Source organism: Topomyia yanbarensis, chromosome 3 (genome assembly GCF_030247195.1).
Source record: "Topomyia yanbarensis strain Yona2022 chromosome 3, ASM3024719v1, whole genome shotgun sequence".
NCBI lineage: Eukaryota > Metazoa > Arthropoda > Insecta > Diptera > Culicidae > Topomyia > Topomyia yanbarensis.
The window spans coordinates 35,437,631-35,463,818 of record NC_080672.1 but is presented as its reverse complement, the minus strand read 5'-3'; positions in this window follow the sequence as shown (position 1 = coordinate 35,463,818).

The following is a 26,188-nucleotide window of genomic DNA, read 5'->3' as shown; positions in this document are numbered from 1 at the left end:
ACTAGAGCCGAGGTGCCCGTCGAATCACGTTCCCTACTCCGTATCTGTCTAGGTGACATGAATGCACACCATAACACTTGGAGCTCCAGCCGCCCCAACCAACGAGGTCATAGAAGCCTTCAAGCGATTGAGGACAACGAAGGCGTTATTTTAAACGGCGGCAGCCCAATGCTAATAACAGGGCAAACAGTATCGTTGATCGATTAAGGGATATATTTCTGTGGTATGACCCGGGAATGTCTGTGGCGAATTGTGCGTTAGTAACCATTTTGGCGATTTGTGCGGCAGCAACCATTTTCCTATCGAAATATCCTACAAGTGCGCACCTCTAAAGATGTCACGACGTAGAAACTGGCTATACAAGGAAGGTGACTGGAATACTTTTGAGAAAAACTTCATTAGTTAATTCGGAAACAATAAGTCGATCTACAGAATCGTGTATTCCTAGGTCATGTGGTAGGCCCCCTGAGAGAGCAGTGTACTGGTGGTATAGCCAAAGCTAGCAAGAACCGTGACAATGCTCTACGAGTCTTGCGAAGGACACCAATCGCTGGTAGAGTGTCGCAGAACGAGGAATACGGCGAGGAAAGCAATCGTTGAATGAAGTTGTAAGTTGTAAGTGTAATGTTCTAAGTAATGTAAGTAATGTAAGTTCTAAAATAAAATATCACGATAACATGAACAGAAATTCGCACATCGTAAATCGTGACTAAGATCCTGAAATCGTGAACATCAATTACTCTATTCATGACTAAAATATCACGATAACATGAGCAGAATTTACAAAAATCGTTGCTAACAGCCTGAAATCAGAAGACAAAAATATCTAGAATATCTAAAATTGTGAACATGAATCACTCTACTTATGACTAAAATATCACCATAACGTGAATAGAAATTACTAAAAACGTGACTAAGATCCTGAAATCATGAACTTCAATCTCGTTAGTCTGATTGACAAATCCGATGGTAAACTCTTGAATAAAATAGCAATAGCATAACGTGATGAGAAATCACAAGAATCGCAAATAAACTCCTGAAATCATGAACAACGTTTGCCTGTCGGCTGTGTATTCCCAAATCATGAACAAAAATCACAACAAAAACTAAACATGTCCAGGGAATAACAACATTAACACAACAAAACAATCTACTGCAACGCCCTGTATATATTCGGGGCGAACTGGTTTTTTGAAAACACAAATAGTTTCATGAATACGAGGTTTATTATTCATAATTTCCGGAACTTGGTCACGGTTTTCGTATATCGTTCAGTTCACGAAATCGTGACCTTTTGTTCATGAGTTTATGAACGGATTTTTTTCGTGTACTATGGCTCTAATTTTTTTTCCTCTACTTAGTAATCTCTAGCTAATTGAATGTCGTTAAAAAGAAAAAAAAGTTATAACTACCCCACATCACCCTACGCTGGGTCCCCAGACATTGTGGGATATCTGACAACGGCAATGCGAACCATCTTGCCGCACTTGAGCATTCCTCGCGATCGTACCTCACCAGAGAGGTTCCGAAAGACGATATCACCAAGATAATTGAACGAAAAGTATACCTTCACTTCGAAAGGAAATGGAGTCACTTTCACATGGCACACTCTGGCCAGCGTCGACGTTCCGATATGTAATACGTGCAGCAATCCGTTGAGCACATCTTAGTCAACTGCATCAAATTCGCCAACATTCACAGGAAATATCATTTGCCCATTTCCATCATGGACTAGCTGTTCTGCCCATTTTGATTATTTATTATTTAGACTTTATATCTACTAAATCTAAAACTTCCAAGCTTTCCATAAGCACCCATTCCAACCGGACCTCTCCCGGTACCATCTCATTTCGGGCGTATTATGCTCGTTTCAGGCTCCTGAAAAAACGTCCTACCGGGAACCACACACATAATTTTTCTTCAAAGCTGGTTAACCACGGCCAGGTGAAGTAAATTTCATTTCGGAAGTTTTTTTTCTCTTCTGTACCCGCTTAAGGCTTCATAGTTTAACCTCACCCGCTCCCGCTGGGAACCTGTTACCGATGAAACTGAAAGAAACTTTCTGTTTCTTTGTGGATTTCAATTCGTCGAGGGAAAACCCGAAACTTTTCCTACATCATCGTTTCTATTCGAGCTTAATTGTGTGACCTAAATGGATGGACATTGATTGAGGATGAGAGTTGATTGAAAGTTGTCCTCGCGGCTCATTTTTGTTGTGAACCGTTGAGTGAACGCTTGGCGTAGTTTGAGAAAAAGTTTTACTATGGCTTGTGAGGATGGTGCTAGAAACGATTCGCCACAACAATCATGAAATAGTTTTGTTTTCTCCTTAAACCATCTAAAGAAGTCTGCAGTGTACGGTCAATGCAACTCACGCCACCAAAAAAAAAAAATCGGACAAAAGATAATCAGACAAGCGAATCAAGCGTTGTTCGTTAAATTCAACCTGCTCGTTATCCGTGATTTCCGATTGGCCATCGGTTGGCAAATGATTTGCAAACGGACGGAACCAGCTTTGAACTCTCGAACCATTATCCTCGATTTCCTGCTCTTTTTATCTTCTTCCAACAATAGTACGGACATTCACTGGACATGATCTGACCGAAGAATTCAGTCTCTATAACAGTGGGAAAGATATGTAACCAAGCGAGAAAAGCATCTGAGCTTGATTTCCTTGCCCACCCGAGTGGAAACTAGGGTCCTTGTTGCTTATGCTATCCGCATGTTTAGCTCTGCGGGCCCTGCCGATGACAAATCGAAATGAAATCGACACAATGCAGTAAACGGGAATAGGGCCATCGGAATTGGTTCGTGGGAGAAGGGAACGGCAAAAAGCACAATAATAACAAACTACAAATTGACAATGCAGTTTGCTATATCGTTACGAATAATGCAGATGAACTCTGCAGGGAAGCGCACGGGTCTGGCTGTTTCTTTACCAGCAGACTAGCGTCAGAGTTGTGGTGAGGGTGGACGGAAGAAAGTACAGAAAAGTGGTGAAATGAACTTGCGTCTTTAGTGCTTTACTAACTTCGTTATTGCAAGTTGCACTGTATACATTGAATTGCTTTCGAATTGATTATTATATCCTTTTAGTTCAATAATAAACCATTCACTTAAAAAGGTTGGCAAAAGGACTGTCGATACTGTTGAATAATGTATCTAGTCGAGGTCAATCAAGGTGCTGAATGCTTCTTCGTTTGTATTTTGTCTGTTTCAATTTTTTTAATAACTGTTAATTCTGTGTTCTTACTGATACTACGAGAAAACACCTGATTTCACTCGCCGAATCCATTTTGTATGACCTTTTGCATTATTCTGCATTCAAATAACATTTCACAGTGGTCTGGAATAGCAAGTTCAGTAATAATTATAATTTTTTATTAAAACTAAACAACTTAGTCTTATAATATCTTGGAAAATTTTTGTACCCATACAGGTTCTCATATCAGGGAATTTTTCAACCACAAGAAAGTTAAGCAGGTATTTCTTTTATTATTCATAGTGCGTTGCTGTAGTATTTAAAAATTGGCCACACCTAACGCAAATATTTTGTGTGACATTTCGAATAAAAAAACACAACGATACACCATGGACATGCTAATCGTACAATTCGTAGTTGTTACTCCGTAATTGACCAGAACAAGCGAAATTACACGGAGAATCAACAAATAGGGTCTGGGAATAGCTATCTATTCTCAATGAGCACGTTTCGAGAGTTCTATACTTTGAAATATTAATAATTGTGCTGGTCACACCCTTACATTCATCGGGGAAGGAAAGGAATGTTAGGGTAACAAACGTTGTTGTGGAGATCTCGTATATTTCTCCATCTTCAAATTTGCTACGACGGGTAGGGGTTTTTGTTAGTAGGTGATAAGTGATACGATTTATAAAACTCTCGGATGTGTTATCACGGGAACATTGCTCTGGGCAGCTGGCTTTTCCGCCATTTTAACTACAATACACGCATACTACTTGACCAGTTGGAACAAACATAGTTTAAGTTAAAACATACAGCTTTATTATATATTACTTGTAATTTATCTATTGCACAGTGGCTCAAAACAGCGTTTTGGGGTACTTAATTCATTGGAATCAAAACTGACCATATTAGCGATTTTATATATTCTGCAATGTTTGTATGTGTGAAATGAGCCATCTTTTTGTCTTTATCACTCACAGTAATCGAGTTACGAGAAATTTTCTATGATCAACTCCTTAAATTCTTATTTTTACTTATACCTTTATTGTTTCTGATTTTTCGCCCTAATGAAGCTCGAAGATATTTTTTATCATCACAAAACACGCAACTGAAGAAAAAAAGACTAAATAGCTGTGAGTTCTTTGTAACGAGTTATGGCTGATTTTGATTTTATTTCAGCCTGTTGTTGAACCTGTATAACTTCACTATGAGCAAGTATTAGAATATGTTATACATTATCAGCATAGGGCTGGGTTTCACCTACAAAACGACGGTAAAACTGTTCAACTATAAGTACCCGTTCAGAAGTTTATGACTGGCCCTCCTGAAGTCGCATGAATTGCTCGCTGAACGAGTATGCGCTGCTGTTCAAAGACCTTACTTTACTTCAATCATGAATCGGTTTCGTCCTGAAGCCCTTGTCCTCGGCCCTAGTAGCATAGATCCAATGCCTTAAGATGGACCAAAAAAATGACGCTCATATCAACTAAACGACACGTTCCATGACGACAACAACCGAATATATACAAATGCTTAAGGCTTTCGCGATCATCCACGCAAATTACACACGCGATCTTGCAAACATGATACATCCCAGTGATAAGGTGAAGTACTTATAAATTTTCGAAAGTGTGAACCTACAAACGCGGTCTCATGCGCGAACCCACAAACGCCCCTGATCGCGCGATAATGAATCGATCAGGTCCGGAAATCTTTACCCTCTGTCGTAGCAACTTAAGTCCAAACATTCAAATAACGCTCATATCCACTAGGCAACACGTTCCATGGTGACATGACCGGGAGCTTTAGTGATATGGAAGAACCCACACTCTTCTAGTATCCGAACCGTTCAACGAAAATTAATTATCAGATGCACGGTCCGCGCACGTTCATCCTAATATACGCGCGAATATGCGAAAGGACACACATAAAATAAAATCATAAAAGGACACACATAAAATAAAAAAATAAAATAGAATTTATACACGCGAAGTTACATACACGTCAGTACACGCGACATACAAACGCAAACGCGACCGAACACATTAACGTACAAACGCTCGAGCCCATCGCGATGATACACATCCTCGACGTGCGTTTTTTGGTGATTTTTGTAATTATTCGAACTATTAATCAACTAAATTTATCGTCACTATTGTTCATTTGGTGCCCCTTAATATTCTCTACAACTTGATATTTGACACTTTAGCCCTATCGCTTTTCATTTCGCTGCAATTTAATAGTTACTGTATCGATTTTGTTGGCTATTTTCGGCAAATTTGAGACTAAGAGAAACGAAAGCAATGAAATTCAAAGACGGATAGGTATTCTAGAGCGAATCAGTTATAAACTTAGAACGGAAAACTAGAACTAGGCAGGCTCATATGGGCATGATCGAAAGGAAATGTGAAGAATTCTTTGCCTTATGCCGGCGTCGGCGGTAAAACATGATGATGAGTTATGTTCTACCATAGACCATGCGGTAGACTTGGGTGCAACGCCCAACTCCTACTCTGCATAAGGCAAAGAATTCTTCACATTTCCTTTCGATCATGCCCATATGAGCCTGCCTAGTTCTAGTTTTCCGTTCTAAGTTTATAACTGATTCGCTCTAGAATACCTATCCGTCTTTGAATTTCATTGCTTTCGTTTCTCTTAGTCTCAAATTTGCCGAAAATAGCCAACAAAATCGATACAGTAGAACCTTGCGGCAATTAAAACATAGTAACAATTTAATAGTTAACACAGGATGGCCTCATCACAAATGCAGTGGGTTCGAAATCGTTGTATTTGTATATGAAACGAGAAGATAAAAATGATTTTGCTTCGAAACTAAAAGAGATAATTGAATGGAGTCAAAGGAAGAATCTTGCTGAGATGCATTAATTCCATGATGATAATGAAGTTTATTATTTACTAATTTAAGAAAATAACGAAAATGCTAATAATAACACTAACTTTAAACTAATTAGCTTCTAAAAGAATACTAAATTCACTTAACTGAAAGGTATTAATACATTTTTCTCTGCAAAGTTTTCCTGGCTTTCGAATAAGTGCCATACTTTTTCAATAAGAGCTAGTATTAGTGAATATGAGATAAAAATATCCAAGTTCAATAACCCAAACACATGAAAACAAGACAAGATAAGTGTATCATATCAAAGAACAAATTATACAACTTTTCAAGACTAACAATTTGAATTATTAAAATAGTGATGTTAACTATTAAGATTTTCGCGAAGTGAACGAAAAATAGATCAAAATTGTTAAATTTTAAATAAATTACTGTGAAAAGATTACTTAATCTCATTAGCTGAAACCTTTGAGGACATTTTTCAGTGGAAAATTTTCTCACCTATCCAATGGATCTAAAAGATTTGAAATACAAAGTATATTTTTTGAGTTAGAGCTATTTTAAGACAACTAAGTTTTTAACACAAAAAGTTCAATAACTTAGTAACGGTTGAGATTTCATGGTATGTGTAGAACGATTTTTTTCTCCAAATATGACAGTCAATCATCCCTCGAGAGGTTCTTACCCATGAACCAAACACCCTGTATATAAACCACTCAAAGGTAAATAACGGGTGGTATCAGGTAATAATGTAAAAAGGTAAATCTTCGTGGCAAGGAATTGAAAATTTAATAATAATACTGGCATTAATTTGATAATCGTATTTAAGTTGAGCGGGGCTTGTGGACGGGAAAATGCCCTCGGAATGTACCGCTAGATCTCTGTTATTCTCAAACGGGTCATTGGAAAATCGGTAGGGCTAACACCTTCTACATCCCGAAATCAAGTTGTTTGCATAAAGAAGCCAGACCACATGCAGAAAACTTTTTTTCATAATACCGCTGCCGGCAGGGGGATTTGGAAAGTTAACACACACTCCACCACAGAACCGGTACGACTGCTGGTCACGGGCAGGAAGGGCTCGACTGTGATTGGGGGACTAAGGGCCTCCTCAGGACTGGTGGCAAGTGTGCGTTTCGATTACCGAAGAGACGAGATAACGTGGGGTGTATGCAATCCAGCTGGGCTAGGTGTGGAATTCTTGGGCTGTAGTAACAATATCCTCCTTAATGGCCGCGGCATGCAATTCCCTCAATCTCTTAAACGGAAGAGTCGCGGGACTAGCAACTCGAACTCATGGTTGTTTTCAACTCGTCCTATGTCCGGATTTTTGATTCCGTCTCTTTGTGCGCCAAAATGAAATGTGGGAAACAATTTCCGCTACTTTCGCGCAGATGGTATAGTGAGCGTTTGAAATTCGCGATGATGTAAACAGTATCACGAATTGAGAAAAATTAATATCCAAAATTTTTGATTTCCCGCGATAATTTTGCAATCGAACACAACATTCTGCAGGACACTAATTCGGATAGAAATTATCTTCGATTCCAACGAGAAAATCACGCCATTAAAAACATTAAGGGCCGATGTCTTCACTCTTGCTTAACGTTTAAACCAGGTTAACTGGTGAACCTGATTTAAAAGTTAAGCGAGTGTGAAGAAATCGGCCCTAAGAGACACAGAAAACTCACAACAAGTTCAATACGTCTGTTTACAACAACTAACTGCAATTTATTTTTACAATATGTGTAAAATACCTAAATAATTAAAAGCGACTAAAAGTGAGATTATTGATATACTTCGTTATCACACTTTTTTCACGATTGTAAAATGAAATGACATGAAAAAATTATTTTTTTTCGATCAAATTAAAAAACCGCGAGACTGGCAGCCATGCTAACCTACCAGACAGTAAAAGTAAGAAGAAATCTGTTTTTGACACTTTTCAATGTCAAAAATCTGTCAAGCCTTTTGATTCATCACACTCTCATACTGTGCAGTTCGATTTGGTGTGAACTGCGCAGTATTCATCGCCACTATTGTGCATAGAACGTTTCTTTCGAGGCGGGCAAACATTTGTTTCTGAGCCTACTGCATTTTGGGGATCGTTCAGAGCTCTCTTGTTGTAGTTCTCGTCAATATAATCTTCGTTAAACCTATTCGCGTCAATACCATCTTCGTTAAACTGGAATTCGTGATCAAATGTCCTCCATTGCCTCTGGATATTTCGAGGCACGAGTGTAACCCCGCCGTCCTTTGTATTAGCTTCCTCGCTGATAGAGCTGGTTGTTGATTTGGGGGTGATGGACGCTATTTTTGCAGTTGTCTTTATGCTTTGAACAAAAGCTACAATTTCGGCAACCATTAGTGGATCAGATCATGGTAGTGAAGGCTGTGTTTTGGATTTGATAGCTGTGGATAAGGAACAACCGGCTATGAAGCATTCTCCTCTGCATCTTCCGCATTAGGTGTACCTCTGATTACAGTGTTGGCACATACTAATCTGTGCTTGCTGGGTTCATAGTGTGCTTTGTGTAATTTTTGTTCCGTGTGTATGGATTTGTCAGGTAGGAAGAAATATGTTTTCGACCCGCATTCTAATCACGAAAACCAATATAGAATTTTTCCAAGTGTAAAGTGTAGTTCTTATTACGACATGCAGTTTTTACGAACTTGAGGCAAGGACGCGGTGTCAGATTGTGTAGTCGTACCTCCATTTTGTCGTTTTCTATATACGCGAGAATCTTAATTCTAACGCAATCCTTTTCAACTTCGTATTTTAGATTGTTCAGAAAAACGAAACTTTATGCCTAGACTAACGAGATGAATGATATCGGTACTGAATGGCGTAGGTGATTGAACTGGATACTGACGACTTTCGCAAGCCTAGCCTCAATTTTCATCTTCAGATATATTCCACCTCGTGAAGAATTGATCGTATAGTACACAATTTTAAGTCAACAACCGCAATTTTGGGTTCTCACTCGTGACAGCACGAATAAAGAAACTGTCTTCTTTGATTTAGAGACAATGAACATTAGGTTAAGAGGATGCTAGGTGCCGTTCATTTTACTCGCTTGTAGCTGATACCGATCTCGACAACCACGACACAACTGTTTCGACACAAATTAAATTAAGGATGAATAATTTATGAAAATGTTCTTCTTATTATAATCCATATACAGTATAATAAGAATATTTTCAGCGAATTTTGAAATCTGTAGACATGTAATCTATCTAGACTTTACTTCCCATTCAAAAAATTGTCTCCAACCAAAATTTCGTATAACCTTTCAAAGATGAGTTAAAACCAATTTGAAAATTTTTAATTAAATAGTTCCAGTTTCCTAGATGTATGTGTTTCATTTGATATTGATTTAAGTTGACAAGTTATGCCAACAGACAGAGAGTTGACAATTATGACATACATATCAGGTTTAAGATCAATATGTTCTCACAATTCTCCAAAAGTTATAATATCTGACAATGAGACTCTCATCGAGTAATCTCTTCTTTTTATTACTTTATTTGACATGGTTAATTGCGGTAGCGCAACTGAGCCGTGGATCTTTTATGTTTTTACAGTAGGCAAAAATAAACTGCCTGTCTGTTACGTCTTTAATGCATTTTGTTACTGCGTGTTGAGATCCTAACATCTCGGCGGTGAAGCGTTAGTTGCGTTGTCAGCCGCAGCTTGGGAGTCATTCAGTCTGCATTCTCTCGCGTTATTGTCCACGTCCACGTTCGTTCGCCATCAATACTGATTTCTTGCTAAGAAGATCTTATCTGTTGCTTGGTGACACTGGGTATTGGTGTGGAGGTACTACAACCGTTGTAACTTCACTGTTGGAAATGGCAGTTGCTTCTTGGTACTGGGTGTAATCGTTTTTCAGTAAGTATTAAGTATTGTCCGCTTCGCAGCCATTGGTTAACTTTAAGACGGCTGTGATTGTCACAGACAGAATCTCCTTAGCAGTATTTTGCGCAAGGTTTTCCGTGATCTGGTGGCTAATCACAGAATTGCCACGATCTGCCATGGGTGCGACTATACGTAACAGCTTGGATGTACATATTTGCATTGAATGGTCATGTCGGACGCTAACAACACGAACAATAGTACGCGGTACTAGATCATGTAGCTATATTTCAACAGTGTCATCGTCTATAGTGAATACTGTTTATCGAATAGTTTGGGATGACTAACAACCCGTCAGTTTGGAATGAGTTATTTTCGTTGAATTTTTAAATTTTGTTTCGAAAAAAGATTCTCTCATTCAATAACTTGCTATTAAATAAAACGATGAACATTACAATAAACGTTTGGAAGTGCTGAGAGTTTCTCTTAGCTGATCAGCTACCCGTCTCATACTAATTTTGTTCCTGTTTTTAGCCTGCAGCGATTTCAAACAAAAGCCAATAGGCCATTCTTCTGCCATAATAAAAAATATGTCCAAACGAAGATAGCAAAACATGGAAAATCAATCAAATTTTTCAAATAGATCGACGACCACAGAACAGAGAAACGAAGTACTAACCATGAAGTGTACATCAGTATGCATATCATTTAAGCACATATATTTTCCGAATCGCTCGATACTACCGCGAGGCACGTGTTAGCCCATTTGGTATGCCAGAAGTTGCCCTGAAACCAACAAATTGAAAGCAATTCCAAGCAAGTGAACAATGGATCCATTAATCAGGTCCGAAAATGTAAATGATACCCTGGCAGACGGTTTCATTTTTCGGGGTCTGGCCGCAGGTAACACCGATGCTATACGTGTAAAATGTGTGGTCCAGTCGGTTTGTCAGCGAATGGTAGTGCTTGTAACATGACGAATGATTTTAATAACCACGTTAATTTCGAAACGGTCCAATGCTGCTGGCCAGTAATCGTATTATTTTAATTTAATTTTAACTCTTACGTTTGCTATTTTCATTCCCAACCAACCAAGGCTCGGCAATTGGTTTGATTATTGGGTGTTGGTTGTTTCAATTGCAGGCTAATATTATCGCATATTCATTCTAATGAAATGAATTACGATAGCCGCCAATTGATTAGCGAAACCGAATGGCGCGGTCGTTCGCAGCTAAGCCGTAATTGTTCAATTTTAATTATGGACAATGGAAGGTTAGAGGTAACGCGTACTCGTGGGTTACATTGTGTGTACGTACTCATCGGAAACAAAATATTTAAAAGAAATGGAATTTTATATAAATCAAAGCTCTGATTCTTCCGGACTAGGATGAAAACCTAATGTTTCAACCCTCAATGCATTGTTTTGGCAAGAAGAATGCATTATTATCTGGCTGAACATTGTAGCCTTGCAAATCGGCAATGTCCGCCAAGGGAGAAATGCAATCTCGCCCAATCATTAGACCGGGTATGTGCTGCCAATGGACGATTAGCGAAATTGCCAGTTACAATAGGCCCACCTACAATTAGACCAACCGTGCAAGCAAACAGACCATAATCGTTTGTTTGTAATTAAACAACGGACGGTGTGAAGGTTTGCCCGGACAAAAGCGTTTGGAAGGGCGATTTAACCGTCGATTAAATTACCCCGGATTATATTGTATGGTACAGCGGGAAGCCGTTGGGTTCTTAGTGCTGTTCTTGGAATATATATTCAAGCATAGGGACGCTTCATACACTTTGTTGATGCCTTTACCACAATTTTGAATATGTGGTTAGAAAGTTAGTGCCGAATCCAAGATTTTTGACGTGAGAGTGTCTTAGAATGCTCGAGTTGACCAAATGATACTTGAACTGGATCGGATGGCGTTTCCGCGCAAACTATTGAACTATTTTCGGGTTTAAAATCATTCTGTTTAGATTACACCACGTACTGAAGCTGTCCAGATAACCCTCAAGAAATTTGGTACTGCTTTATTTCCGTATTCGTTTAAAATTTTTCATGATGTTGTGAAAGAAATAGCGAGGTCCTTGTAATATGAAATTGAGATTATTAAAATAGAGGAGAAATATCACTGGGACGAGATGGTTTCCTTGCGGGATGTAGGATGAAGATAGACAGTCTTTAATGCTGGTATGGAGTTGCTTTGCATCGAAATAGGAAGTTTATGAATACCGAGTTTGTTTAGTTTGGCTGTTGCGATATAATCGTTCATCAGTTTGCAGTAAGTCGGGGAATTCTTCGAGTACATACTTTGTAATTGAGAGTAGGTTGGGAGGTTGGTCGTTGTCGATCGTTAACCTTGTTGGTTGTCTGCGATGAAGTGCTACACACTCAATTCAGCTCGGCAATTTCCCAACAACCGTGTGGTCAGCAAATTTTGAAACTGTCTTCTCAGCAATGTCAGAAAACAGTTGACAAACTTCCTTAGTGTCAGTGGCCAAAACTCAATTTAATGACATACAAGAGGGTAGGCCGAATTGTTTTCACTGCTCAGTCAGATAACTACTTCCAGAACGACTTAAGATCATATTTCAGAAGACGTTCGACGTTTCGTAGGTGTCTGTAAAAGGCGTGTCTACTCTGTTATGTGTATTCGTGGTTCAGTTGACAGTAATGTTTTCGTAATATCAGAGTCTTATGGTTCGAGAACTCTTTCAAGGTAGCTGCTAGTTTTTTTTATCATTCTTCATTTCCAAGACACTTCTCATGACAACACCCACGGAATGACAACACCCCCGAAGAAATATTCTCTTTCGAATACGGCTTAAATTATAGCTCTTTACCACACTGGGTTAGAAACAATAGCATATCTTTGATTTTCAGCTCTCTGTACATAATTTCATCTATGTATGGAGAATCAAAAAGCCGGATTCGTAATTGCATGACTGCAGTGCGGTTACATATTAAATGATATAAAGTACCGTAATCGGATTCACAACGATCACACGAATGATACTCAGTACACTGAAGTAGCCATGTGATACTGCAATTATGCTTGAAAAAATGCAACAATTTTTTTGACATTTTCGGACTCACATCCGGCAGAAAAGTTTTTGTTTGAACGCAAGTTTGCAAGCCACGCCAATGGTTAGCATGTTTTGATGCAGCCCATGAGCAAATCATTTATCCAACTTATAGACAGAGTATCCATTGAAGGTAGATAGCACTGGAAATGCTAAGTTCTTCGATTTGAGTTCGACAGCGATTATTAATTTCGATCTCGAATCTGCCGAACCAAGTGCTTTCAGGACAGCTTTCAAAAATAGATTCCTTTACCGCAAATTTCCTGTTGAAGTGCCAATTGTACGTCACACAGAATCGCGAAGATTTATGCTTGGAACGTTGAATACAGTATCTACCAAGCGAATGAGAATGGTTTAATGTCATTTCATGACAATAGACGCCAGAACCGGCTCGGCCCTTCAACAAAGAAGCGTCAGTATAACGAAATACGAATTCTTCAAGTTGTCGCTCCATCCAGTCAGACAGCCATTCCTCGCGAAAAGGAATTCTCACATTGAAAGTTCTTAAAGGCAAACTACATGTAAATGTAAGGTTACTGGGAGCATGTGTATACTCATCCCAAGTAACCATTTGTGGTCTTGTGTGGCTTGTTGCACGATCTATTGGGTTACTGTTCCAGAGTCCAGTAACCTTAAGACGGTATGCACAAAAAAGTGCTTCCTGTTTCAGAAACACATGTAGTGGTTTTAGGTTCAAGAGTTTCTCTAGAGTAGCAGTAGATGTTGTCGAGATCGCACCAGTCATCGCCATCAAGACCATCCTCTGAAGATGGTTTCACTTTGATGTCATGACTTCTCCCTTCTGCTATCAAACAAGACACCCGTGTGCCAGTATTGGTCTAACAATTGTTGTGTAGATCCACTGAATGTACTTGGGTTTGAGTCCTCAAGATTTGCCGAAAGTCCGTCTACATTGGCCGAAGGCCATGCAAGCTTTCTGGACTCTGAAATCGATGGAAGCTGTCCAGTTAAGCTTTGAGTTAAGAATTATCCCAACGTACTAATTTGATCTGCAACGATAATTTCAGAATCAAAGAACTGCAACGGACGACCTGTGGTTGTAATCCTTCGTTGCGTGAAAATTAATTAAACAATTAATGTTTTATTTGGATTTACTGATGGTCCAACATGAAGACACCATTGCTCAACAACACATAAGACTTGTTGCATCGAATCAAAAGTTAGTGCGTCGAAATGGCAATCGGAGCATGAGGTTGTTACGCGTTGTTCGAGGTGCGACATTTATGTTTATTTGCTCCAAGATGACTGGGCAATCCAGATGACCTCGCAAAGTATCAGTAACGAACAAAGCCCTTGCTGTATTCCTTCCAACAAGCAGGGGCTCCACACTAATCAGCTGGCACCGGCTTTCGTAACTTGGCAGACGGATGGGATCTCTCCACCGCAACCTACGAAGCGCGAAACGTAAAAAGTGTCGTTGCACAGACTCAATTCTCTCAACGCCGTTGTTATAGTTTGGGCTCCAAACTTCGCAGCAGTACTCCAGGATTGACCGCGACAAAGAGCAGTACAGCGCTTTGAGACAATAAATGTCTGTAAAATTTTTCGCTATCCTGTAGATGCATCCCAGCATTCGAGATGCTTTGCTAACTGTATAGGAGACGTGCTGTTTAAACGTAAGATGCGAGTCTAGTATCACTCCTAGACCCTTCACCTGACTAACGCGTTCAATTTCATTATCCAGTAGACGGTAGTTAAAACCAACCCGGTCTTTTTTCGTGAGAACGATATCACCGAGCACTTCTTTGGATTTACACACATACGGTTCGTGTTACACCAGTCAGCAAAGGTTTCAAATTGTCGTAGGAGTAATCTACAATCTTCAGTAGAGCGAATGAGAAGAAACATCTTGAGATCATCTGCGAAGGACAGGCGTGGAATCTTCAGAACTAGATGAACGTCGTTGAAGTAAAGCAAAAACATCAGCGGTGCGAAGACGTGGAGTCGCTAAAACGTTGATGTGCCTTTTCAAAAGTACTGAAGGGAAGCCATCGGGTTCCGAATTGAAAGACGATTTTAACCGAGAACACGCTCTGGCAATTATCGTTTCATTGACATCGATAGCGCTTAGAGTTTGGCTCACAACTAGTCTTAACTATGAGTTCAGATGTCGATTGCTAAGCATTGCGTGTATCTAGTTTGAGATATATGAACGTACTCCATGACCTCGTGGCACTTCCAAAATGGATTCAAAAGACACGTTGTCAAAAGCATCTTAAATATCAAGGAAAACGCCTAAACTTGATTGCTTTTGCGAAAAACCTTTTTCAATGTTGTAGACACCATTGTGTAACAGGGTGGTAGCAGACTTCTCCCGCTGACATGCATGTTGCATTGCATGCAGCGGGTGCTCAGCCAAGGTATCATCCCGAATGTAGTGGTAGATTAAACGTTCCACTGATTTGAGAATGAAGAAGGTCATACTGATCGGTCTAAAACTCTTTGTCTTCTCATAAGTGAGGCGGCCACCTTTGGGAATGAATTTTACAGTACAGGTCGGATCCGATTATCCGGGGATTTCAAAAAAAATCTCATCCCGGATAATCGAATCCAACTTTTTTTGTGTTATTTTATGAATTTAAGCTCCATTCGCGTAGAAAATATAAATAAAATGGCAGGGTAAATTTTCCTATTATGGTAAATGTAAATATACCTATTTTGGCCCTAGACGATTTTTCGGAATTTCAAGGTGTGATTTGTATTTTCAGTTGGTTTTAATTTATCATTTATATTGGTAACGAGTTAACGGTATGTATCAGTTGTTTATAGCAACTTGTGCAAGAATTCTAAGACAAATTTTTCAATAGGATTACCTGGAACTTCGAATTTCCGGGGTAAATTTCGATTCGATTAGTCGTATACTAGAAAAAATAAAGTAAGTAAGTAAGCGGGGGGGGGGGGGGGGGGTCGTCTGTTTCTTGGCTCCAGTTTAATTTACGTGGTGGTGTCCCATATCATAGCTAAGGTTTCTTTTAACCCTCATTCTAGTTGGAAGAGTGCGCGTTGTGCCTCCCCAAAGAGATCCTTGTCCTTGTAGCATCATTTAGGTGACCGATGTCGTGCCGGATTGTCAGTTGATCACTACGCATGTAGTCTTCGCAAACTCTCCCACTCATGCTTGTCACCAAAAGTTACGTAGATGATGAGTTCCTGGCCACCTCAGCGAGAAGTATTGCTGGCGCCCTCTATACATAGCCTAACATCCACCTTCGCTTGAGTTACCCAAGACTTCAAATCGCCTTCAGTGATTACTGGGTCTCTCATCAGAATCTTGTTAATTCTTTATTGGCCAACTTTTTTCTACCGCGTTTAGGGTTCCAAAACTATTTTTCCTTAGAACTGTTGGCATCATGAAACTCGAAAAACCTGGTTTAATAAAGACAGGTGCTTCTTTCGTAGTGCTAGAAGCTGCTTAATATTTACCTTCCGATCTAGTTTAATTGCATAAAAAGGTAGTTGAAGGCAGTCTAAATTAAAAAGTTTTATCGGTTTTCAATTAGCCATAATTTCAAAATTTCACTTTCACTATTAACAGAAACTATCTCCTGTAGCTAATTTACAAAATTCTGTTCTGCTAATATTTATAACTGCTAGTGCTCAAATGTAAGATATTAGTTATTAGTCTTACTTGTCACTGTAAACATATGTTGTAGGAACAAAAATTACTAGTAGTTTAGCAACGTGGTTGTTTATCAACAACATGGGCATGAAGGGGTTAAAGATGCCATTGGAATTCTGAGCGGGAGTCAATTATTGAAGGAAATAAAGGAAGAACAGCAATATTGTGCCAAAGTCCACTGGAATCCAGTGCAAGACATTTATTAGAATTTTACAGCGGATTTCATTGAAAACAGGAACATGATTCTATCAGCATCTTGAATAAATCATAATCTTTAACAGAACTTTATCTTGAGGATCTCTGGAAAGCTTTTCTCTAGAATCCTGTATCAAAACTTAGAGAAAAAACGCTTTTAATCCACCTAACAGTGTGATGAGACATTTCTTATAACTCTTATCACTCTCTTCGGATATTATATCGTTTGAGAACATTTAGAACTTGATGCTTCGCGATGTTTTTGATAACACATACTACATGGGATAGTGGCAGGACTCAGAGAATCGCTCAAATCAGCATAGGACAACATCAGTGCTAGAAATCTCAAACCAAATCAATGGGAAAGCGAAAAAATGGCCAATAAAATAGACATACAAACGAATTATTGCTAATGCTCTGTTAATAAAATATCTATCCAATAAATGCATTGTGGTGGGAAAACTGAATTTTCCTAAAGGGGTTATGTATATTGTACTGAGCCAAAAAAATCGATTTTTTTAATCGATTTGAAGTTTATACTTTACTCAAATTTACAACGCGACTGAGAACTAAGAAATCAACGCTTTTTCTTGAAAAAAGCGATAGTAGCAGTGATACCATTCAAAGAAAATCAACAGTGAATATTTCCAGACTTGGTTTTATTTCCTATTTAAGAACTATTGTGTTTTTTACATCCTAGATTGCATGATTCAGTGATCGAAACCCAAAACTTCATAAAGTATTTGAAATTATTAAATTAAAATTTGTGTTTGCTATTGAAATTGACAAAATGATAGTATATATAGAATATAGTCCCTTTGGCGTTGGTTAATTTTTCGGTCCCACCTATCGCCCTTACGTTTTTTTACAATACCAATTTTACAATTTGTGGGAGTTTGGTGAAAATCGATCTTACTGTCCAAACGGCATAATTCCGAAACCGTAATTTTTGAAGTTTTAAAATTATGCAGAATTAATTTTTCAGACAATAGTAACAGAGTTCGTGTCTTTAGCAAATTTGTTGAGACTTTATTGTAGTCATGAATATTAACCTGAGAAAATTCACCATAAATACTTCTTGGGCGATATACCGTCAAAATTACTTTATCAAATGATGCGCTGTTCGTTTGTAAAACTCATCGAAGATACTAAACCTCCGAAATTGGCGGTTTCAAAATGATGCTATCTTGACCTTAAATTATTGTTTTGGAACATTTGACCTATACATATAATGGGTCATACAACAAAAATCAAATTCTCATCAAAATCGACCAGGACCTGCTAGAGTCGAATGGAAATCGTCATTTTTCATAAATTTCTCTCTACATTCGGAAAGTGTTATCCTCGTTATTAATCATATTACGTTTTCGTCTCAACTCGACGCATTCCCAAAATAAAAACCTATTTTGATCCACCTAGTGGTGCAATTGGGCTTTTCTCATTTGTCCAGACTACGATTCCATGGCTGGTTATGTTCAATACGATGGTGGAAATGAATATTACATGTTCAGTACGATTTGCACATACGTACAATCGATCGACAGCCACGATCTTGAGATACTATGTGATACTGAAACATCGCTTGACCGCCGCTGGTTTCAAACGATGTTTCAGTATCACATAGTAAGATCTGGGAGGTCCGGGTCCTGCCGAAAATTTTCAACTTGTTAAGAAATTTTAAACTAGTTTTAATTTTAAAACAGCAACCCCTCACTGCATACTCCCTCCGGGCCGGTATGATTGACGATTTTTAGAGTGATTGCATAACCTTTCTATATAAGAAAGGCAAAAAAGTCCAAAAAAACATTATTTTTTCGAGTTCATGCATTATAAAGTCATTTGGCATCAAAAATACAAATTTGATTTTGAAAATTTTTCATTTCAGTTTATATGGGAATTTGCTGTGTGATTGCACTCTTCAACTCCTAACTCCGGAACCGGAAGTCCAATCAATAAAAAAAAATCAATTGCAGCCGATGGGAAGGTTGTACCTTTCATTTGAGACTAACTTTGTGCAAATCGATCCAGCCATCTCTGATTAACCCTTAAAGGCGCAAAGCAATTTTTTTCAAATTTTCTGAAAATTGTCTCACAGTTTTAATACGTCACTATGATAATTTTGAGATGGTTTCCACAATGTTGTTTTAAAACAACATTGCGCATTTAAGGGTTAACAGAGGTCATATTTTTTTACACATACACACATACACACATACATACATACACACACATACATTTTCCTATCTCGACGAACTGAGTCGATTAGCATATGACACTCGGCCCTCCCGGTCGGGATTAGATTGACGAATTTTAGAGTGAATGAGAAAGGCAAAAACATTTTTAGCAAATGTTTCATAGACATTAAATCAATTTTAACTTCGCTTTCTATTAAATAAAGACCCTCAATACAGTACATCTCTACAAAAGCGAGCTCAATTTGAAAAGAAATCTGAGGATTATGATTGATTACAGAACTCTGGAATTTTCTATTGGAATGTTTTCAGGCAGGAATTTGATATTGATGCTATTAGGCAACTGTGAAATCAAGACCAATAGATCAATTACATATCAGGACCCCATTCCGACAATTTATCAAAAGTCCTCATGATGTTTACAACAACAGGTTATCAATATACGGATCAGATAATTGTTATTGTAATATTGAATTAAATCAGTCTGCATCAATAAATTTTCAATTGCAATCCAATATATTTTTTGGGTGTGGTAGGGAGGGAAGTTGTTAAACCCCAAAACCTTCTCTTGGCTACGCCGTTGCTTGGAGTTATTTACTTCACTTTCATTTTCCGATATGTTTCGATCGATCCGTTGGTTATAAGTTAGAAAAATTGCAGTCAGAAGGTTCGTACAAATGAACATTTTTGCACTGATAAGGTATCAAGTTCCTTCCAGACAACTTGGAAGTGTTCGGTGATTATTTCTAGCGGTTGTAGATAGAAAAATGAAATACAAAATTCTTTTTATCGTAATAATGTTTGGCTTATTTCAATGGATTATTACTATATTGAACAATAAATGGGCGACAAAAGGTAATCCACAAACAACAAGCCATAACTTTTAAAGTATTCAAAATAGATATTTGAAGTCTTCAGTAAAGTTATTCGCAAAAATAAGAGCTACAAATTTGCTGAAGGCATCATTTCGATATAATCACTTCCAAGAAAATTTGTGAAAATATCTCACTCATAGGGAGATTAATCAGTAAAAGCACAATACCAAAAGAAAGGACGTATTGCCTCCATTATATTATCCGAAGATACTATTGACCTAAAATAAGCCGTTTTGGCGTTAATAATAGATTACATGTTTTGGTCATATTTCTGGCAATGGGAAATGATAAAAATCTTTCGTCCGCATTCAATGTTAAATATCTCTTTTGATAACAGTCCGATTTCAACAATCTATATCTTGTTTGAAAGGTATTCGTTAAAGCTGTCTAAAAACATATAAAGTGTTAATCTATGTTGTCAATTTCGGCAGATAATTTAAAAAAACTGCAAAAAACGCCATTTTTACACATTCAAACATTCATATCTTGGAAACTAAACATCAGAATCAAAAACAAATTAATAGCGTTCATACTGTTTTTTAGTTCTTTCATTTAAAATTGGTTTGGATAAGATCGGTTTAGCCATTGCTGAGAAACACGAATGAGAATTTGTCCGTTACATACACACACACAGACACACACACACACACACAGACATTGTCCCAAATCGTCGAGCTGAGTCGATTGGTATATAAGACTCGGCCCTCCGGGCCTCGGAAAAAATCTTGAAAGTTTGAGCGAATTCTATACATTTCTTTTATAAGAAATGTAAAAAAACCCGCAGAAATAGGGATAAGGATTCCATCGAAATTCTAAAATAGATCTCATTGGACTGATAAGAAAAATTCGATCAAAATTCTGGAAAGTATCCTAACAGAATCCTGAGAAGCATGACATCACTAACCCAAGAGAGTGCCAGAAATGGACCAAGCAAAGTAGTATATAGTGATATATTATCTGTCAAAAATGCCTGGAGTAACTGAAATGTGTATTACGAGAAAAATGAAATTTAAGTTTAAAACTAAAAAGTTACATATTTAGCAACACTGCCGTTAAATAATAGTATTTTTTTTTCTAGATTCCTTGAACAAATCCTTCAAAAATCATCTCGCTGATTGATTCTTGTGTAAAGAGTACTAGAGATATAGTCCGATGAAAAACAGTTTTTTTAAACCAATTGTTGAAATTAGGAGTGTTCCCATGAACCGAGGGGTGGTTAAAACGACACAATAATTTAGTTTGGCTCTAGATGAACAAATTATTTTTTTTATTTATTTCCTTATCTTCGGTATTCACCGTACAGACACATTTTAAAACTATATATTTCTTATTAATATCTTATATCTATGCTTGGAAACGTTAAAATCATACACTGAAGAAGCTTCGTTAAATCTGCGGCAACATTTTTCCAGTGGATTATTTTGTCCATATGAAGTACGGTGTCCACAACAGAGTGGGGTTACGGAGAACACGAGGAGGCGCATACAAATTAACGCCCGAGAGAAGATCTGGACTGTCGATATTACCTGACAGCAAGTCGAAAACAAAAACTCTTTGCAGGAAGATACGGCGAGTCACCAGAGTCTGCAGACCGAGTAGCATACATCTATCGGCATAAGGAGGCAACACAACTGGATCATTCCATGGAAGTTTCCTGAGGGCGAATCGCACAGAACATCTTTGTATACGCTCTAGTCGATCAATTTGAACGGCATGGTATGGTGCCCACACTTGCACAGCATACTCCAGAACACTTCTGATCAGGGCACAGTAAAGTGCTTTTAGTGCGTAGAAATCATCGAAGTCCGCCGTATTCCGCTTTAAGAAGCCCAGCATTCCGAAAGCCTTAGCAGTTGTCGCGGTGATATGGTCGGAAAAGCTCAACTTCCTATCGAAGAGCACTCCCAAGTCTTGGATCGAGTCGACGCTTTCAATTGTTCTTCCTTTTAGGTATTCATAACGTCCTGGAGTAAGCAAGCGTCCGAAACTGATTACTTTGCATTTATTAACGTTGACTTCCATTCCGTTAAGCGTGCACCATTCTTGAATAGTACAGATATCTTCTTGAAGCACTACGGCGTCAAGTGCAGAAGCGATAGTTCGGAAGATTTTGAGATCGTCCGCGTACAGCAATTTCCCAGACTTGATCCGACTACAGATATCGTTAATAAACAGAATAAAAATAAGCGGGCCCAGATGACTGCCTTGCGGGACACCTGTGGGTGTTCTGAATGTGCTTGAGCGCGTGTTTTTTATACTCACGAATGCCGAGCGATCGGAAAGATACGACTGCAACCAGTTAGTCAGCCAGGTGGGAAATCCCAAATGCTTTAATTTCAAGATTGCTATGTTGTGCGGTACTTTGTCGAAAGCTTTTGAGAAATCGACGTAAATTGCGTCCACGTGATGACGCTTCTCGACGGCGGGAAACAACTTAGAAGTGTAAGCTATCAGGTTAGAAGTTGTTGATCGTTTTGTGACACACCCGTGTTGATACTTCGAGATAATGTGGGATGCAGATGCATACGGCTTTTCGAGAACCTCTGTAATTTTCGACGTTGTGAATACTTCCAGCCTAGTGAATGGGAACGATAGCAGCTTCTTTCCAGTCGATAGGAAAAATGCCTTCAGCGAGAGAGCGATTGAAAATGATGCACACCGGAAGAGACAGCACGTGGGCGCAGCTTTTTATAAATTGGGACGAGAGATGATCGGCAGTCAGAGCCTTCAAGACGTCAGCTCGGCTTACAGTGGGACGGGGGAGATTTATGTTGTACGATGGTAATGTTTCCAAATACTCTTCCGAAGGGACGGTATAGTCGCTTCTAAACACTCCGCGAAAGAAATCAGCAAACAAATTTACGGTATCAGCTGGAGAATGCGCGCTTGCGTTTCCAAGGAAAACGTCAGTGGGAGTACTACCAGATCGTTTTCTGCTGCTAACGAATTTCCAAAATGTTGCGGGGTGATCGCGAAGGCTATTTTGCACATGATTCAAATACTCACGAAAAACGGAATTCCGGGCCGTTTCGTATTGCAGTTCTATCCGTCGAAGAGTAACTTTGTTTTCGTCTGATTTGTGTCTGAATAACGCTTGCGTTGTTTTCGCAGTGCATCACGCAAACGGCGAATCTCAGCGTTCCACCATGGAAATTTGAAATCCACCCTCCTGTTGACTCGTTTCAGTGGAACCTTTAGGCGGAGTATGTCATATACTTTGCCATAAAACAGCGCAACTGCTTCGTCAAGCTCATTACAACACATTAATTCGGTCCAGTCGACAGTGGCAATCAGTGCGGAGATTTCGTCAAAGTTGCGACGGTTCAAGTCAAAATCAATCTCGTCAATCGAATGAAATGAATCATCTCCAGTGTTGGTACGTACATCTAGCCGCAGGACAAACGGTTTGTGGTGAGGATCGACTTTGAGAATAGCAGTCGGAGGTTCAAGCAGCTCTATCCGTGTTGTTTACGAATGCAAAATCGAGGATCCTCCCGTTCACATTCGTCAATGGGCAGATCTGGTACAGACCGCCTGCAACCATAGACTCCGTTACTGCTATTTCTTGTTCCGAAGAGGCATTAATAGGTAGGTAACATTTTAGATCATTATCGAGCGACTACTGAAGGCGTGAAAGATTGTAGTCTCCAAAGACGAGAACAGTGTCGGTGCTGCAAGTATTGTCTAGAATTGTTTGAACGGCATTAGCGTGCGCGTGATACAAATCCGAATCACTATTTGGCCTGAGATAAACACAGCTAATATATACAGTTTGATTCGGGAGGGCGATACGCACGGCGATTTGCTCCAGGCGTTCAATTCCAGACAAGCTTAGCTGTGAGGCTACGAGGTTGTTCTTTACCGCTATTAGGACGTCACCGCCTCGACGCAGATGACTGGTTGTTGAGTTGCGGTCGCAGCGATATAATACGTAGTTCGACGAGAGCTCAGCGTTTAATATGTCTTCGCACAGCCATGTTTCCGTAAGGACAATGACGTCGTAGTCACTAGAAGAAAGCGCTAGATGGAATTCTTGTGTTTTCGTTCTCATTCCTCGCACGTTCTGGTAGTAAACGTAAAGAAACTGCTTGGAATGTGCGGTAACTTCGGGAACAGGTAATACAGGATGTGAAACAGGCGATGTAACTAGTTGGGAGGAGGGCGAAGAGCAGTGGAAGCGGTCATTGTTGCTGAGTCGGGCGCATTCGGTTTCCAAAAAACCTTTCTGGAATCCGACTTCTCTTCAAACTCATTAATCCCAACAAATTATTCAAAATTGTTAAAGCCATAGGTGCGTTTCGACTTCGTCTCATCAGAAACCGACACTAACTTTGTGTCGGAATAGATTAGCGCCGCTTGATCTCTAAAACTCGCCCTAAATTTTCGCCCTGGTGAGAAATTTTAGTATTTACCCAAATTTTCTCCTATAACATAGTATTCAAAACTGGTTTCAATCCGTGTAGGTCGATTCCAAGTTTGGGTTTTTTTGGTCACTTTGCGCGGAATAACCCATATATAAGATACTTTTGAGTAAGGTCAAAATTTGAGAGCAGGTCAACCCTAGACCCCCCATTCTCCGAAAAAAGTTCTATTGACTGCAATGATCGAATTAGTACTATAATCAGACATGCTAGTTAAAATTTGATTTTTTTCGAAACACCCGGATTATCGAATCACAAGTAATAAAATCCCCGAATAATCGAGTTCGACCTGTAGTAGATCTGGAATAATTTCATCTTTTCCCGGAGACTTATACGGAGCCAAACTTTCAATCGCCCTTTTGATCGATTCGGTAGTCACAATTCTACGGAAAAATGTGCAAGAATCAAAGCTTCCTGAAAAGAACTCAGGGGTAGTCGTCGGTGATGGCTCCGTACAGCCTGGAAAGTGTATGTCAAAATGTTGAGTTTTACATCTTCGTCAGACAAGTTTTCATCATTAGCAGTTCTAATCGAACTGACATGAAAATCTTTCGATTTCGAAAGTAACTTATTTATAGTGCTAGTCTCGTTGACACTAGACACATTTGTGCAGAAACTTTTCCAACGACTTCGCTCAGAGGATCGAAGGGCATTTCTGTATGCTTTGCGAGCCAGCTTAAATGCCTCCAACCCGTCCCTGCGTCTGCGATTCCAAGCTCTTCTGCATAACTTTTTCAGGCGAATAAGTTTGGTATTTCACCAAGGTGTTCTTCTAGAAGCACGCATAACTCAAAGCGGACAAGCATCTTAGTATGCTGCTACTATGAGTGAGTTTGTTTTATCCACGACTAAGTTACTTGGAGATTCAATCTTCGGGAGATACCCATGAAAGTCGCTAAGCCCTCTTGCTAGATGTTCCTGTTCGTAGATTTGGGATTAAGATATGTGATGATATCTAGCGAGATGTTAAAATGATCACAGACGATGTACTTACGATCAGATAACGACGGTTCGCGCTCGTTTGGTACAAGCCAGTTTGCCAACTCATGCATAATACTGTCAGAGCAGAGAGTTACATTTAACACCTCTTCTCTGCCAGCTCGTGCAAATGTTGGGCGCTTTCCTACATTTAGTATGTGCAGATTTGTACTACTTACGTATTCCATCAATTCGGTGTCTCTCAAATCGATATCTGAACTGCCCCAAATTTTGTGGTGGGCATTTGCATCAGTGCCGATTATGAGGGGAAATCATCAGAAGGTGATGGTTCATTATGCGGCAAATATGCCGAACAATAGACGTAATCCCGGTTTATGTTATCAAGTCATATTGACTGTGACAACACAAATATCGCGAATTGTGAGGTCAGAGATAAGACATACGTCCATAGCATTATTCGCAAGTGTACATGCACGAGGCATTTCACGTGGATTTGTCATGCCATATTTGTTGAAAGTTACGAAGAAGTGTTTAAGTATAGCTTTTCCTTCCTGCACAAGGCCTGATCATCATCAGCACTGATTGTAGTCCTCGGCACGGAGACATACTTCGACTCGAGGACTCCTGGTGTTTAGTCGCCTCTTATTTCATGGGAGCAAGAATCCAGTGGATCAATTCTGGGCTGGGATACTTCAACCCACCAGGCTGGTTTTATCCAGGGAAAGCTAATAGACGTTACCAACCTTCTAGTGGATCATAGCCACAAAGTCAATATCGAAAATGTCGTCAGGTGGTAAGGATCAGACTAAAGGTGAACTTTTTCTCAACAAATTAGAAAAAATGGATCGTTGTCACATAGCGGTACCTACGTGTTTTGCTGTCGGCGGGTCGATCCCAACAAAACGGAGCAAAAGAACGCGAGAAGAA